General features: G+C 40.2%; 2 long non-coding RNA genes across 2 annotated transcripts in view; one reads left to right on the forward strand and one right to left on the reverse strand.

The window, feature by feature from the left end:
- Window positions 1-1124: 1124 nt before the first annotated feature.
- Window positions 1125-15700, reverse strand: part of LOC136286615 (uncharacterized) — a 66673-nt gene continuing 52097 nt past the window's right edge. The window contains exons 2-3 of the long non-coding RNA XR_010719957.1: window positions 1372-1420; window positions 1125-1213 (exon numbers count right to left, since the gene is read on the reverse strand). This is a non-coding gene — a long non-coding RNA (uncharacterized lncRNA). The remainder of the gene's footprint in view (window positions 1214-1371; window positions 1421-15700) is intronic.
- On the forward strand, window positions 8440-9357 carry LOC136287636 (uncharacterized). The gene is made up of 2 exons (XR_010720228.1): window positions 8440-8717; window positions 9168-9357. It is a non-coding gene; the product is annotated as an uncharacterized lncRNA (long non-coding RNA).

Consider the following 15700-nt stretch of genomic DNA (forward strand, 5'->3'; position numbering starts at 1 on the left):
CGCCTTAAATATTTATTGGATTCAGCACTATACCAGATGTGCTTTTAAATGTCTGAGGAATTGTTTGTAATCAAATCAAAGCTTTGTTTTAAGAACAGATACTCAGGTGATGATCCTGAAACAGCTTCTGCAACAACTTAGGGTGAACCAGTTTTAGAGAGATTATCCTGCAATCGGGTGCTCCTTTTTACTTTATTTCAAAGAACTACAGAAACCCTACATATCTATCTGCAAATTAAAATTTTAGATCATGCTTTGCTGTTCCATATGCTCAAAGTTATGTAAGTATGAAATAAAACAGAAAAGAAAAAAAAAGTTTTGTACTCTGCATTCTATTTAAACTCTAGATATCTTAAGTAAAGCTACAGATCTTAGTCAATTGCTATGCATTACTATATGTGTTATTATGGCAGCTCATGAGTTATGGATATAACATTGGTATCTTTCAGCTGTCAGAGCTTCTGCAGATCCTGCTAAAATGTAGGAGTGCCTTCAGTTCTGTCAGCTTTGCAGAAGAGAGAACACGCATCTGGCATTGTGTGCGCTGCATATACGAAGTTCATGGCCAAGCCCAGAATTTTTTAAACAGGAAATTCCTAGGGGCCAAATCTCAAAGCTGTTATTTAGCTCTATGTTGTGCCAAGAGTCTTTTCAATTACAGCACAGTCCTACAAACCAAAACAAGAATTGTCTCTCACGAAATTCAGGGTCCAGCTCAATGACTTAAAATTAATTATTTTCCTTAGGTGAGGGCCACTCCAGGATTTGATCTCTATTGCAAAGACAAAGAAGTTTAGCCATTTGGGATTAACATAGTCAACTAGAATGAAAGTTACTCACAATCTTTGTCTTTCCCTATTTCACTCTGAGGCCCCAAGCAATCTGGTATGGCATAGCTTTGAGCACAAAGCAAAGCAGATTAATTTACCAGGTGTACACACATCAAGGACTATATCTTGGGGAAAATCTTTGAACCCTACTATACCACATAGCTGAAAATCAACTTAAACAACTCAAACATACATTGCAAGCAACTCTGGTGTTGACCAGTGAGCTACGTCTTACACCGCCTCTATTATAGTTACCCCTTTTCTATAACAATTGCACAGATTACTCACCAGTCTGGAGAGGTGAAAGTAGTGGCTTTCAAAATAGACTTTGATCTCCTAGCTGACAGACTCTTGAAGCACTCACGGTGATCTGTGAGATATTACTGTAGCAAAAATGACATGGTGATAGCAGAACAAAATTTGTACTGAAGAGGCACAAAATGCAAATGGTGGTTGTTTGAAAGAAAATGCTTTCACAGCAAATGTTTTACAAACTTCAAAATATAAGGGAGCCAATGCTACGATTGCATTAAAATCTTACCTCTTAACTGTGTAAAAGACAAATTTTGAATGAATCTTGGAGATTCTTCCTGTTTCCAGAAAAAAGAAATATAAAATGAGAAATATTCATTATTTTATTCATCATGCTTATTAAACAGGAGATAGTGCCGTTTCTCATGTAAGCACATACACAGAAGCTCCTAGACAGTAAAATTGTGGAGCCAATCTCTCTTCCAATATACACTTAATACAACCCCTGCAAATACGTAGACCTGCATGGGGTTCAGTATGGCAAAGACATGAGCAGCCACCTCAAATCCAGAATGACCTGTAAACGAAGTAATATTCAAATATTGTTCATAGAGGCTCTAAAGAAATTGTGTAAAAAATACTATTACTGAATGGAGAATTAGTGATTTTCAGTCCTTCTGCCTTCCAGTGTTGTTATTATTTAGAATTCAGAGAGCATTTATTGTTGTACAAGCATGAGTAGGTTTGTGTTTAGCCATCAATCTCTGAAGGCCTCCAGCAAACTGTTAGGAAACAATACTAGCAATTGCATTCAAAGCAGCAAACCTTATCACTACTCAATTCACACACCTGGAGTGACCCCCAGGTTAAGCATGCTCAGAGAAGAGGGTTGTGTGAGTAACAACCTCCTCTACAATCCATGTCACCAGATAAAGAAAATTGGGAACTTCAGTAACAATTACACACAGAGGGAAATTTTGTCACTGAGCTTTGAAATAATGCAGTGATCACTGGGGTCTGTCACAGTTGTGCGCTACGTGCACATGCTCACACAGCCTTTGTCAGCTTCTTCCATTTGCAGGTTGCAGGAGGCCAAATTCCCTCAGGTGTGAAGACAGCACAGGAACTGAGCTGGTGGAAAAATAGCCCCGATATCCATCACTCAGGAAAGAGATAAAAGCAAGAATACCTATGGCAGCTTTTGTTTCTCTGCAGTCCAACAACACTGAATATTGCAAAGGCTCTGCGCTCCAGTTTCAGGGTCTTTCTTCTCTGGGTCTCTTCTGCTCCACCACTCCTTTATTCTACTCCATTCCCACCCGCATTGTGGTTCAGAGTAAAAGGCAAACAATTCCTATTCTTGTTTTCTTGTCCTGCATTCCTCCAGTACAGTATATTCACCTTCTCAATTCTTGATGGAACTCTGATTTATTGGAGCAGCAGCAGTTCTTTACTGCTTGCATTAAACAGAAAAAAATAAGGACTACACTTCTAATCACAAAGTTCAAAGAATCCATTTTTGCCTCTAATCTTCAAACTTTATGCATCAGGCTCCATGATGCAAATTTAATTGTACTTCAATGCAGTTATTCATCTTACATCTTTCAAAATCCCTTTCAAACATCCCCATACAAAAAATCAGTAGTAAAATCAGTTCCCTCTAAAGGATTTATTACAGTAACTTTGATTAGACTTCAGGCACCAACTTCATCTTAGTGCCCATTTAAATTAGACCACTTTTAGACTTTATACTGAAGATACCTTCCAACTCAGAGGAGTTCAAATAGCTATAGCCTAAGAGAGTGTAACGAAGTTCACTGGATTGCCAACAGGAAAAGCTTCTTGTAGAGGAAAAGAAGTATATAAAGACTCATAAACCCATCAAGTCTAGCTTTTTTTCTATCAGGTCCTCTAAACTGTGCTACAACGTCACCTTTGCAGTGGAATTGTATATTTTTCTTCATCTATTACGTTGCAGCTGATGGTTCCATAAAATCATAATGCAATTTCTTTGGGGAAGAAGTTTTTTTCAAGTGTAATGAAAGGCTTTAATCAGCTTTAAATGCGGCTTTTGGACATTTTGGCACACATTAAGGAAGATGCATGGAAGCTTGAAGCAAGATTGCATATTGTTGCCGGTCAGATTAAAAATAGAAAAGACATTTTTGCAACATTTTTGCAGAAAGAATAAGAACACTCCAGACTTGGGAGCTTCCAGTGTACATATACTGTAGCAAAGTATTTTATTAGTTTGCAACATCAGATTAGATTTGTAGTTGCAGAGACACCTAATTTATCTCAGTCTGAACTGAAACAGCCTTCTGCCTATTCAAGGCATTAGTCCAGTGAATCTACATAGAAGAGAAGAAAATCCAATCGACCCTGACAATCAAAAGAGATTTGACCTAAACGCTGGCAGTCTTAGCCCCAAACATGTCTACATTAAAACATGAACCAGATCCCTGAAAATGTAATGCTGCTCAAAGAATGTTCCCTTCCTAACCGCAATAAAAGAAGGGATTTAGCCTCCTGTGGTCCGGAGAAAGACCAGAGAACCCAAGACACACACATCAAATTATGACTTACTGTGGGGAAGTTTTTCTTTCGTGACCCCATAGATTACAAGTGAAATCCCCAAAGCATGGCATTATTAACCAAACATACTTTTCTCTTTTTTTCTTCTTTAATAAGCAGCAGCAGGAGACATCTTTGCATTGGACGTGATAGGAAGTTGAGGTTCAAAGTCAGACCACTCAGGAACAGATGTCTCCAAGTGGAAAGCTATGCATGAGGATTGAGATTCTCAAAAGGAGCCAAATAATCGTTGGGTGCCCTTCCATGATAAACTCTAACACTGTAATCATCATTAGTAATGCTACAAACCCAGAGTACTAATTGTACAAACTAGAGTTAAAGCTGTCTTTGTTCCAGGATCCTTAAGTCTGAACTCCACCATTACAAAAGGCCTCATGAAACTCTGAAGAGGGTAATTTCTCAGGTGGAAAGCACCCCACTGACATGTTCCAGTCTGATAAGTAATGGTTACAAGTCATCCTTTCTTCTAAAAATGTTTCTTTAAACACAGCCTGTCCCTGGGTTCTTAAATTAATTTTTACCATGGTAAAATGTCATTTTAACTGCTAGTCCATTTTGGAGATCCTGCACTCTCCAAAAGCTAGTGCACGGTGATGAAATTTCTGATTAAGAATTGTTCAGTAAATGACCTAATTTATAGCAAGGTTACTTCTAGACTGTCAAATCCATCCTCTATTCAAAGAGTGGATACAACATTTTTGGGTAGGGCTTTATAAATACAAGTTGAATTCCTACATTAAGTACAAAACTGAAATCAACAGTGACCACAGATCTGAGATCAGCTCTCAGAAACACAACAGCTGCAGACGGTGGTTATCATCATGTCCTCTAGAGTATTTTCGCAGATGCTTCTTTGCAACAAACTGGAAAATTTGATTATTTGTTAATTGTACTTTCAATTTTAGAGAATGTTATGGAGACAAAGTAATTTCTTACTATAATTCAACAATAACAAAATAGCAACTCAAAAACTGGCAATTCCTGCATGTCAAACATTAGCAATTACTTGGAAAAGTCATAATAGCCAGAAATGCAGATCTTCAGTGTTTTCCCTTTGCACAACTTAATTAGCGCAACAGACACTTAAATCTGTCCCGAAGCTGACAATGCCTCAAGCATTTCCTAAAGAGAGGGCAGTGCGAGTTCAGCTGTGTCAGGCCACACCAGCTGCCTGGCACGCCAGTCTGGGCACAGAGCAAAATAAAGGAAAAGTACAGTGACCCCCACCCGTCACCAACAGGGAGTCTGTGCTGCACTTGGGTCAGGATAACCTGGCAGCTTCTGCGGCTGAATGGGGCGGAAAGCAGAGAGAAAGGCAGAAAAACAAGGGATCCCACTGAACAGTGCTGCACAACACCCAGCCAAACGCCTTTTCTCTGGGCAGGGTGATACTGTGACTGTGCACCCTGCATTAGTGCCAGCCAGCTTTCAACTTGCTACCTAAAACACCCTATACCTTTAATGGGAAAATCAACTTTTCTTTTGTTCCCCCATGTAGACACACAACCCTCCTAGAGCAAAAAACATCAAAAGCAGCAGACTAGATGCTCTACAGTTCTTTTTCATATGGAAGGCTGGTCAGAAATCAGAATTTGCTTCATAAGCAGAGAAACAAAAGATATCCCAAGTGATAGGCTAGAGTTTGAAACTTTCTAGAATGATCTGAATAAAAATTAACTTACAGACAGAAAAATAGGTTACACTGCTAAATGCATGTATTGTACATTAAAATCATAATACATTTAAAATATTCTCTAGCATTTTAAGGTCCAAATTAAGACATCTCAAAGGATGGAAAGGAATACATTTTCATCAGGGGAAAAAAAAACCCAAATCCTTATGACCTTTATGTTCCTATGAAACATTGGTAATTCAACAAAATCATATTTGGGGGGGAAAAAAGGAATACTTGAAATGAATAATTTTATATTATTAGCTCAAATAATCCATTAAAATTATAGATTATTATGGAGCTCAAGATGAGGGCCCTCTGCACAGATCACTGCACAGCAAAAGAAGTGCTGGTCCTGAAAATACACTCACAAGTTTTCATGATTTTTTTCAAAATCCTCTAGCAATCTCACATCTTGCGCACACAACAATTTGCTTCCACCATAACCACTTCTGAGGTCAGAGCTCTCTCCATTACCTTAGACTGATCTTGGCCAAACAAGATGAGTCTGTGGTGCCACAGTGAGTGTTTCCATCTCCCCTTTCACCTAGGCTTTTCTGAGACAAGCAGCATGAACGTGCCAAACATTCTGCTGTTTGCAGCAATAAAACTGTTCTGTCCTTCTGCTGTACTTTGGCACAAGTTATTCTTCAACTCCTGCAGCTGTAGCAGGATTTAATTAACTGCAGTTCCGTGTTCATTTGATCAGAGGCTTTAGTGCACCCATTCATAGTACTTAAAACACAGAGGGTCTCAGCTAACAGCTAAGGGCTCTGAAGGACAAGGCAAGAACCAAGCGTTATGTACAGAAATCCTCGTTTGTCTTTAGCATCTGAACTAATCTGTTACTGGATTTGTTTCACTTTCTTGTTTTCAGTTGCTGTATGCCTTTGGAAAACCGAGGCTCTCCAAGTCGCTCAGCAGTGTTACATCAACCAACACATCAGTGAAACATGATGTCAACATCACCACCCTCCTGGAGAACAGCCAGCACTGGACAAAGCATCCAAAAAGTAAAGGGGACCACTTGCCTCTTTGGAGGGTTTCATTTTCATGCCCTTTAAGGATGCTGTTAGCTAAGAGATCACTGCAGAAACAAAGTTCATCATCAAATTCAAGCTTGTAAAACAGATGGATCCAAATCCTACAGATTCGATAGTGACTCAAACTTGTATAAAATTAAGGAGACAGATTCTATTACATATTTTAATTTTCTTATCATTAATGAAGGGGCCTAGTCAAATTTTCAGCAGGCAGAGAGGAAATATTTCCAATGTCATCTATTACTTCCCATATCAGTTTGAAACCGTCTTACTGATTCCACTGAAATCTATGCAAGACCTGGACCAGCAGAGAATCAGGCGCTGGGATTTTGCTTTGGGACATTTTGGATCTAAGAGTGAACTGTAGAGCTCAAATCCAAGATTCTGTTTGGATCTGCACTGGTTTCATGTCTCTTTGGTTACTTTCAAAGCTATGAGAAAGGATTCTAATATGTAACATAAACAAACTAGTCTCAAGTTAGACTAATTCTATCACTCTTGCCCTTTGCTTACAGCAGTTTTAACTCATCTCTAAATTCCAGTCATCTGTTTCTAATTCAAGTACATTTCAATTTCCTCACTTGATATGAGGAGCAGCAGCACTAGTGCTCACCAGAGGCCCTCACCAAGGGCAAATAAGAGTCAGGAAAAACCCTGGTGCTCTGCAAAGCAAGCTGGCCTGGCAGTTCTCAGCCTGGGCTTTCAGGAACACCACCTGGATCCAGCCGCTTAGTAAGTACAGGGCAAGTAGCCCATATAGGTGCTGTTGCTAGTGAATACAATTTTAGTATATCAAGTGAGTGTTCAGCACTTCAGAAGAAAGATTCACCAGATTTCCCTCTTTTGTTTTTGTATTACTATTTTCTAGAGAAACAATTCCAATTGATAGGTAGATGCCTTCTCCATCAGCTGTTGTCCTGCTTTGATGAATCTTCACTAGAAGAATATTACATTGGATCCTGTAAGATGTTATACCTAAATGTCTATGTATGAAATCCATCCAGAGAGATGAGCAACAACGTAGGAGGTTATGGGACTGATGGGGGGAAGATGGATTGGTAGTACAACTGTGTGGCTACCAATCTATACTATTTCTCAGTAGCTCAAAGCCCCCAAGTCTCTTTTTTTTCAGGATGATAAGAGAAAAAGCAGTGATCTCCAAAGGGGTTGTGTGAGTTATTTTCTCTTTAGTGGAGGGGGGGGGGGGGGGAATAATCTGTATTTCTATTGTTTATTTGCAAGATGAAGTCATTCCTAACAGTATTTCCCATTTCAAAGGTGTGTTTCTTACATTAGGTTTTTGAATTTTCTTCAAGAATTAGTGCACAAATAGAAAATATTATGAAGGTAAGGGAAAACTAATGTTTCTCAGACTTACTCTACAGACTATAGAGTTGGGAAAAGGATGTCCCACGGGTAAGCCTGGGATGGGCTTTCCTGATAGGATATGTGGCTGCAAGAACAAAAAGTACAATGTCCTCATCACAATGGGAAACTTTGAACAATATGGAGAGAAGGAAAACCACTAATCTACTTCAAATAATATTCTTTATTGTAGCAATGATATTATTACTTATTATTTTGCATTCACATGTAAATTAAGAAGAAATAATTAACTGCATTGGGACTTTTCTGAGTGGGGGTCCCCCTAAGATTTTTCAATGAAATTTTGTAGTCAAAACAGCTAATAATAGAAACAACATCTTCAGCGAAAAGGGCAGAAAGGCAGACTTTTTTGCATATTTTGACAGTTCTGTGATTTCCAGATAACCAGTGTGAACTAGGCATGAATTTGTCAATGGAAATTTGAATTTATAAAAGAAGCCAAATATTACTAAAACATGGCGGCAGATTTCTAACAGGAAAACTTCAACAAAAATGAGACAACTCCAGCGCCCACAGTTATTAATATCACATCCCTTATCTAGCCAGTTTCTCAATCAACTGCAAACAGCTAAATCTGGGGCATTATTCTTACCCATACTTCTCACAGAGGTACTAAAATCTTAAATTGAAATCCTAATTTTATTTTTTTTTTGGTAGATTAGCACAGCCCTCTACACCACATACCGAAAATCAACTTCACACAATATCAGCGCATGTGCAAAACCTGCCAAGCCCTGAATGAAGAGGGATACTCTCAGCTTTTCTGAGTAGTAGCAGATGTGAAGCCCTGGAAGTGCAGCCTCCAGTCAAAAGATTAAAAGGGGTCTTAATTCACATTTGCTAGCAGATTGAGGTGAATGGGGCTACAGAAACACCTCCAATTGACTGCTACCTCCCATCTGCCCCCCACTGCAACCTCCCCGTTGGCAACCTACAGAGGTGAGTAGGATAAACACACACTAAATCACTCTGTGCTTCTGGCACGGTTATGTGAGAAGAAATTGGTGGGTACACCATGAGAGTGGCTTGTTGGACACTCTGTATGCAGTTACCAGTAATCAAGTACTCTTCCCATTCAGAAAGGGTTGAAAAGCCCCTTTGACTGGCCTGAGCTCCCACTACAGAAAGCCTCTATAGAACAAGGCACACCTTTCCTAAGGGCTGGACAATGCCCATACACTTGGATTTGTAAGAGTACAGGTAATATTGCCATCTAGTGACTCCTGTCATAGCAATATTGGCAAGATTTTTATTGGGCTATACAAGTATCCTCAGAAAATACATGGTTTTCACCAATCTGAAGATCCACAGCATGTAAATTTGCAACCTTTTTCATATCATTGCCTGTTACAACAACAAAATAACTTTGGGTCTGTCTTTGACTTCTAGAAAAGCAGTTACAGCCCTTCTTCAGCCTGCTCATGATCAAGCTTGATGACCCTCAGATGCCAACAGCTCAACAGAGCTCAACTTATTCCATAAATTCAGTGATTTTCCTGGCATTAGGCTCTTGTATTGCATCACCTACTTGGCCTTCAACAACAACAACAACAAAACAAAACAAACAAAAAAAAAAGAATGATGGAATTTTTGTCAAATTCAACTTGCAAGGTGCAAATAAATTAAAATAACATTCTTGTAGCATGCAAGCAAAAATATTCTGCAGCTGTGCTACATCTCCAGCACATTAACCAAACTTTGATAGGGACATACCAAAACCATTCTTCTCAGAATGACACTGTCGGTCATCTAACTCATTGCAGGTACAGCAAGTGAGAACTGTGACCATCTTAATGCAGTTGGGATGGAGCTGTGATCCAGTCTGAAGCATTTAGCAATCAGCAACTTTTTCTATACACTGCAAAAGATACTTCATGGTTTCAGGGAGTTTGCTGCAGATCTGAGGGAGATGCCATCTCAAGACATTTGGGTTTTTTAGTGTGGTTCTTTTCCATTCATTATTTTTAAAATGGAAGAATGCTAGCAGTTTCCCTTCAACAGGCCCATACTGGAGGCTTCAGGGTAAGGGGGAGAAGGGGGTGGAGGAGGGGAGAAGACAACATCAGCAAATAATTTAGTAGGCAATCATGACCACAGGGCACAGGTGAAGTGCTACAAATAGAAGCATGGAGGGTGGCTGTGAAAGAGGTGGTTGGGTTTGATTACAAAGTGAGGGGAGAGCAGAAAAAGAAGTGAACAAAGTTTGAGAGAGCTTTAACAAAGAAAAACTAGTAATACAGGGAAGACATTAAAGAGAAAGAATGTGCACTGTAAGACAACAAGAGGAAAAATCAGCCCTGAGTAGCCAGGAGACAAGCAAGGCAATAGTCCAAGTTAAAACAGGGTCAGACCAGATAAACACTTTTGACACTTATGGAATTTGCTAATGGCCCACTGTGATGATGCTGCTTCATTCAGTGTCCCTCACACTGACAGCCAGCACTCACAGGTCTGTTTCATGGATTAAACAATAGTGCATGCACTGAAGACACAGCTTGTGCTAGGTATGACTTTAACATAAAATAGTCTGGAACAGCCCCAGTGCTTTGCTTCCATACCATTCTTGCACTTGAATTACTTTAGGAGCAGCAGCTGCATTACTCAGAAAACTGAGAAACCCTGACAATGCCTCCATTGCAGCTGGACCAGCTAAAACAACTCAATGCCTTGGGAAATTGATCTGGCCCTTTGTGACACCCCATGTTGCCACTGGCCTCCAGCTCCATTAGCTTTTCTCAAGCATTCCAAGGTTTACTCTGTTACCCTCTGTGAAGATTTTCTGCAGTTTGTAAGCACACCAGTGCTCTCATTCATATGCACATCAGTCTGGAAAGGTCAGAACTCCCAGATGTTTTGTAAAAGACATAGAACCCATGACTTGCATGAGATCTGTGTCTTACTCAGAGAGAAGGATATATATCCTGCATATGGAAAGCATCACGTTTAACTCATTTAAAACATGAATCACATTTCTCATTCTTGCACAGCTCATCCCAGCTATATAATGGCTGCTATCAGACTGTTAACATCCAGCTTTAAAAAAAAAAAAAAAGCTTATCACTACGATGTACCATTCCCCATAGATGAAACCTTGAAGGCATGACCAATGAAGAATGTACCATTCCAGAGCAGAAAAAGACTGAACAATGCAGAACACTCATCTAACACTTGTATCATACATACATAGCATTGTGCCTAGATCTCACTTATGGACTGCCACCCATATTGATGTTTATATAGTGCAGGGTCAAACAAAGAATTGCTGCCTCAGAAGACTTACAGCTTAATTCTCCTTCCAATCCTTAGGTCAACTCAGCCATAGCAAGTAACAATGACACATTCTGAAACTGACTTCTTTAAAGGTATGAGAATTTAAAATGCACTGAACCCAACCTCAGGGAGAGTTAAGAATGCCTTATGAATGCTGTAACTTAGCTGAAAGTTTTGTAGTAGTCTTTCATTCCTTACCCTTTCCAGCTACACCTTAGGAGCACAGAGCCATCACATCCCGTTGCATCTTAGGTACACCGTCAGTACAAAGGGAATGCCTACATATCTGATTATGCAATCTTTTTCAGGTTTGTTGTTTGGTTTTTTTTTAATAAAGGTCCAATAGCATAAAATTCTGTCTGCACACAAGCAAAGCTTTAGGTTTACTTGTAAGCCAAGATTTTCTTAGTTGGAATTCGAATTTTAGAGCTTGTTTCAACAATGAAGCCTGAAGCCCTGTACGAAGTAGTGTGGTTTTAGCTGCTTTTTTTGTTGAACATACGGAGCATAGTCTGTACTAAGAAATACACCCATTCCTTACACGGAATTAATAATCACATTTTTTGCTCAAAAAAATCCACCTATTCTGAGGGAGCCTGACATACTCACCTTTTGCAAGAGTGGTTTCCTACCCATGGACTGCCCGCAATGACATCTAAATAGGCAACACAGAAACAACAGTCTAGGATAACTATAGTTTGCAGAAACAACACACACCACAACAGCTCTTAGTAATGTTTTGGTTTGGGTTTTCTTCTCCCTCCTTGGTGAATAGATGGAATAGCAGAAGCTATATGGAGACATGTGGAAACAGCCCTGAAAGAGAAGAGCAAACTGGACAAAGATGAGGATAAAATATCGGGAACAAACCACAACCGATAGAAAAGTAAAGGAAGGAGAAAATGAAATTAAGCAGCTCAAACAGATCAGATAAGTGTGGATCAGTCAGATCCACACAAAAGCCTGCAGCAGTTTACTTGCTGCAGGACACTGCTTTAGAACAACAAAAATTTGTTTGGGTTTGCCCCACAGGGCCTGGCAAAATGTCCTTATAGGCACACAGTGTCACTTCCTGAGGCACTGAGGGTGTGACCCAGACCATCTTTCCTGCTCCCCCACCTGAGTACTGTGGCCTCACTGGGCAGATCATAGGCAGTTGCTAAGTTGCAACTGCAGTTTCTTCCTTCTACTACAACACAGCATACACGGATGGTCCAGGAGCCCACAGGGATGGCAAAAGGGTATGAACCTGAGCTGTAGGAAATATTGCAGCAGAAAAGCAGAGGAAATGTGGGGTTTGAAGCTGACTTTGTCCATCCAATACAACCAAAAAGCACACAGGGTGACACACCACATTCTTCAGCATGTGTGAGGCTTACCCCTCCAGGTGCCCTCTCATGCAATAGGCCTGCTGCTCTCCTTGCAGCCACACTGTGACTTGATTTTGTGGGGTAAAAGAGGCTGGGCACGAGCACAGGGCACCACTGAAGTGGAGTACACAGGAGAGGTGAGAAGTCATTCAGGTAAACTCAAACATAGGACAGTGGAGGATGAGGAAGAAAGAAGACGTGGCAGTCTTAAAGACAGCCACTGAGAGGTGGTCAGAGGCAGATGTTACAAGACTTTAAACGTCATTTCTGCCTGAAGGCTATGAATAGCTGCTATTTCCTTTAATATGAGGGAAATGGCACAGCCATAACTGCAAGAAATCAGGCTACAAAATTTGTTATCCATATATAATTAACCTAAATTTAGTTAAACATCAGGTATATTGCAAGAGGGATCTCTTAAGACTGCTGGAGAAACTCTAGAATTTCTCTCTTGATTATGAGGGAACTCTGATGAGGTATTTGGGTTTCTGAGTAGCTGTAGCAGACATGCAAACTTAGCAGTCATACATCAGAATGACTGAGTAAGAAACTTCAGTTTTCAAACATACATGTAAAGATTAAAATTAATTAGGAAACAAAAATAAGTAATCTTTCACTGGAAACAGAAAAATAATGGGCCCGACACTGTAGAAAAATAGCAAGGCCTCCATTAGAACAGATCCAAGTTTAAAATGCAGTATTGTAAACATGTGTGCAGAATTTATGCAGGGGGGGAAGAGCTTTTACAGTGGTGCTAGGAACAACACATCACACTGAAGAACAGAAAAAAAGCATGTAGTGGGTAAGAGGAAAAGTTCTTTTCTTGTTAGATCTGTGACTCTACAGGATAGTCTAAAATAAGCGTGCTGAAACACTGCTAAACAAGTGAGGCAAAACCCTCTAAAAATTCATGCTTAAGTGATGACATTTGTAAGTCTTCCCCTTGTGAATATGAATGTAAAAGGAAGGATTTTCACTAAAGCAAGAAAATGCTGGCTTTTTAACCCACCCCTTCTGCTCAGTGACCAAGATAAGAGGTCAGGAAACACAGATGCCTGTGCATGTGTCTTGCAGGGACCCACATACCAGATCCATGACCCTAATCAGCACACTCTCTGCTTAAGCCTCTTTTTTTTCCCCCTCTCTTTACAGTTCCTGTAAGTTTGATAAGTCTTGTTTGGGGTTTGTTGAGGTTTGGGGGTTTTTTTTGAAAGAAAAGCTCAGGCAAGCTCTGCATGTTTTATAGTCAATACATCCATAAACCAAACACACCAAATGCTAGAACAGTTTGCTAAGAGTCACTCAGGCAAGGCCTAATTAAAAAGAAAAGAAACCCTTGCAAACAGCATGCCTCCAAGAGGTGAAAGGTCCTCATGCTGCTCGGCGAGGAAACACCAGGGCCACCTTTAAACTTTGGAGTTTTATTAGTGCCTTTGTCAGCAGCATGTATCTGTGTGTTGTGTTTTAATCGAGGCTCTGAATTTGTCTGTGACAGACTCAAAACAGGAAATTAACACCCTGCGGTGTGGCGGCAAAGCCTCAGAGGAAGCAGCAGTGGGGTACATGAGGCTGAGGATGAACAAAGACCCATAAACATAACGTCACCCATAAAAGTCACACTTTAAGGCACAGGAAGGATACTAAACTACACTTGGCTGCATTATACGCTTGCAGTAAAAAGAAAGCCTCAGGTCGAGAGGCAGAACATTTACAAGACACTTATTTTCGACATTATTGGTACAGCTTTTATTTTGAACTAAGCAGTTCAAAGTTGGGTGTAGGAAATACCCAACGAGCTCGCAAATATTACGTTTCCACTCGACACGTGGCTCCAGGCTAAGATATTGCTTTTTATCTATCCCCCTGTTTATTTGGGTTGTCTCCTCTTCGTAAGGGGTTCAACTTTTCTGCAGGCAGCTGGATGGATTTCCACTGTTACCATGGCATTGCTGACCTTTAACATGGGGCTGTTAACATGACCTTTGCTTCTTTCCATTCCTACAAGGATGTTTCAGTGTAGATAATGTGGAAGACAAACAGCACCGGGAGATTCCTCCTCTGGAAGATGGGAATGCAGCTAGCTCAGCTAGGAGAGGAACAGGGCAAGAGCTGCAAGCTGATAGCTGACAGCAACATAAAACTGAAGTACTGTCTCAAACAGAACTCTTCTGCCCCTGAGAGATGCCTGGCAACTACTTTTACAATACTTAACACTACCTGAACTGCCCTATCTTGAAAGCCAAAGATAGGACAGACCATGCGCAGTTGCAGGGGCCCAAAGGCAGACTCTGCAGGGCAGAACATCTGTGTTGAGTGGGACAACAGAGCCTTAGATTGAAGAAATATTGGCAATATTGCCTAAGATGTTATTGTAACTTCTAGGATTTTTAAAGACTGAAAGGCTCTCACAAACAGAGGAAAGTTTACTTTTTAAGAAAAACATACATTTTACGGAATTTCAATTAAAACACCAGAAACCACCTAAGTCACTATTAAAATAAAAAAGAGGAAAACCCTCTGTTGTAGCCTTTTATCTAATATATTCTTTGCCTCAAGCAACTCTTAATATAGTTATATAAATTCTATTAACTTAAATGAAAGGAAAATCCAAAGTTTCATGGGGCAGTAGAAATTGCTGCTGCAAATTAGACCAGTCTGGAGCCTACTGAACTGAGGGGAACTTTAAAAGATTTCTGCCAGACTCCACAGGCATGAAGTGATATTTTGAACATTGTAACAGTGGCTAGAAGCTTCAGGAAAAGGTGTGCATTATTGGGAAAAAGTTTTGTTCACAGTGGGAGTTTCCTCTAATCTTGCACAGATTTAGAATTAATTTTTCAAGAGAGACCAAATAATACCCTAAATTCCACTAAAATTTGGTAGGATTTATGCGCCTAACATCCTAAGTCCTAAGCTTTTATGTTGGGCTTAGGCAGTAGAGCATGAGAGGGAGATATTTCATATATAACTCCAACAGTTCAGATTATACTCCAGTAATCTAAACCACCTGTGGATCACTGCAGTCAAAAATTTGTGGAGGGAGCATTTTTTTCCCCTTTTCTGATTTTTGAAGCAGGATTTCCAGTACCTTTAGGACTGGAGCAGGCTCCAAAAAGCACAACTCCCAAGTGAGTGTCAGAGCAGCCCCAGAGCTGTCCTGGTGTTCTGGCTGGGTCTGGTCCTGACAGGCACCCTATGAGCAGCTGCAGCACTGTGCTCATGCAGAGACAGCACCAGCTGCAGATTTCCCTGGGCCTGGGGAATCCCCAGCCAGCAAAATCA

Source organism: Chamaea fasciata, unplaced genomic scaffold (assembly GCF_029207755.1).
Source record: "Chamaea fasciata isolate MVZ Bird 193981 ecotype frontalis unplaced genomic scaffold, bChaFas1.0.hap1 SCAF_3, whole genome shotgun sequence".
NCBI classification, from domain to species: domain Eukaryota; kingdom Metazoa; phylum Chordata; class Aves; order Passeriformes; family Sylviidae; genus Chamaea; species Chamaea fasciata.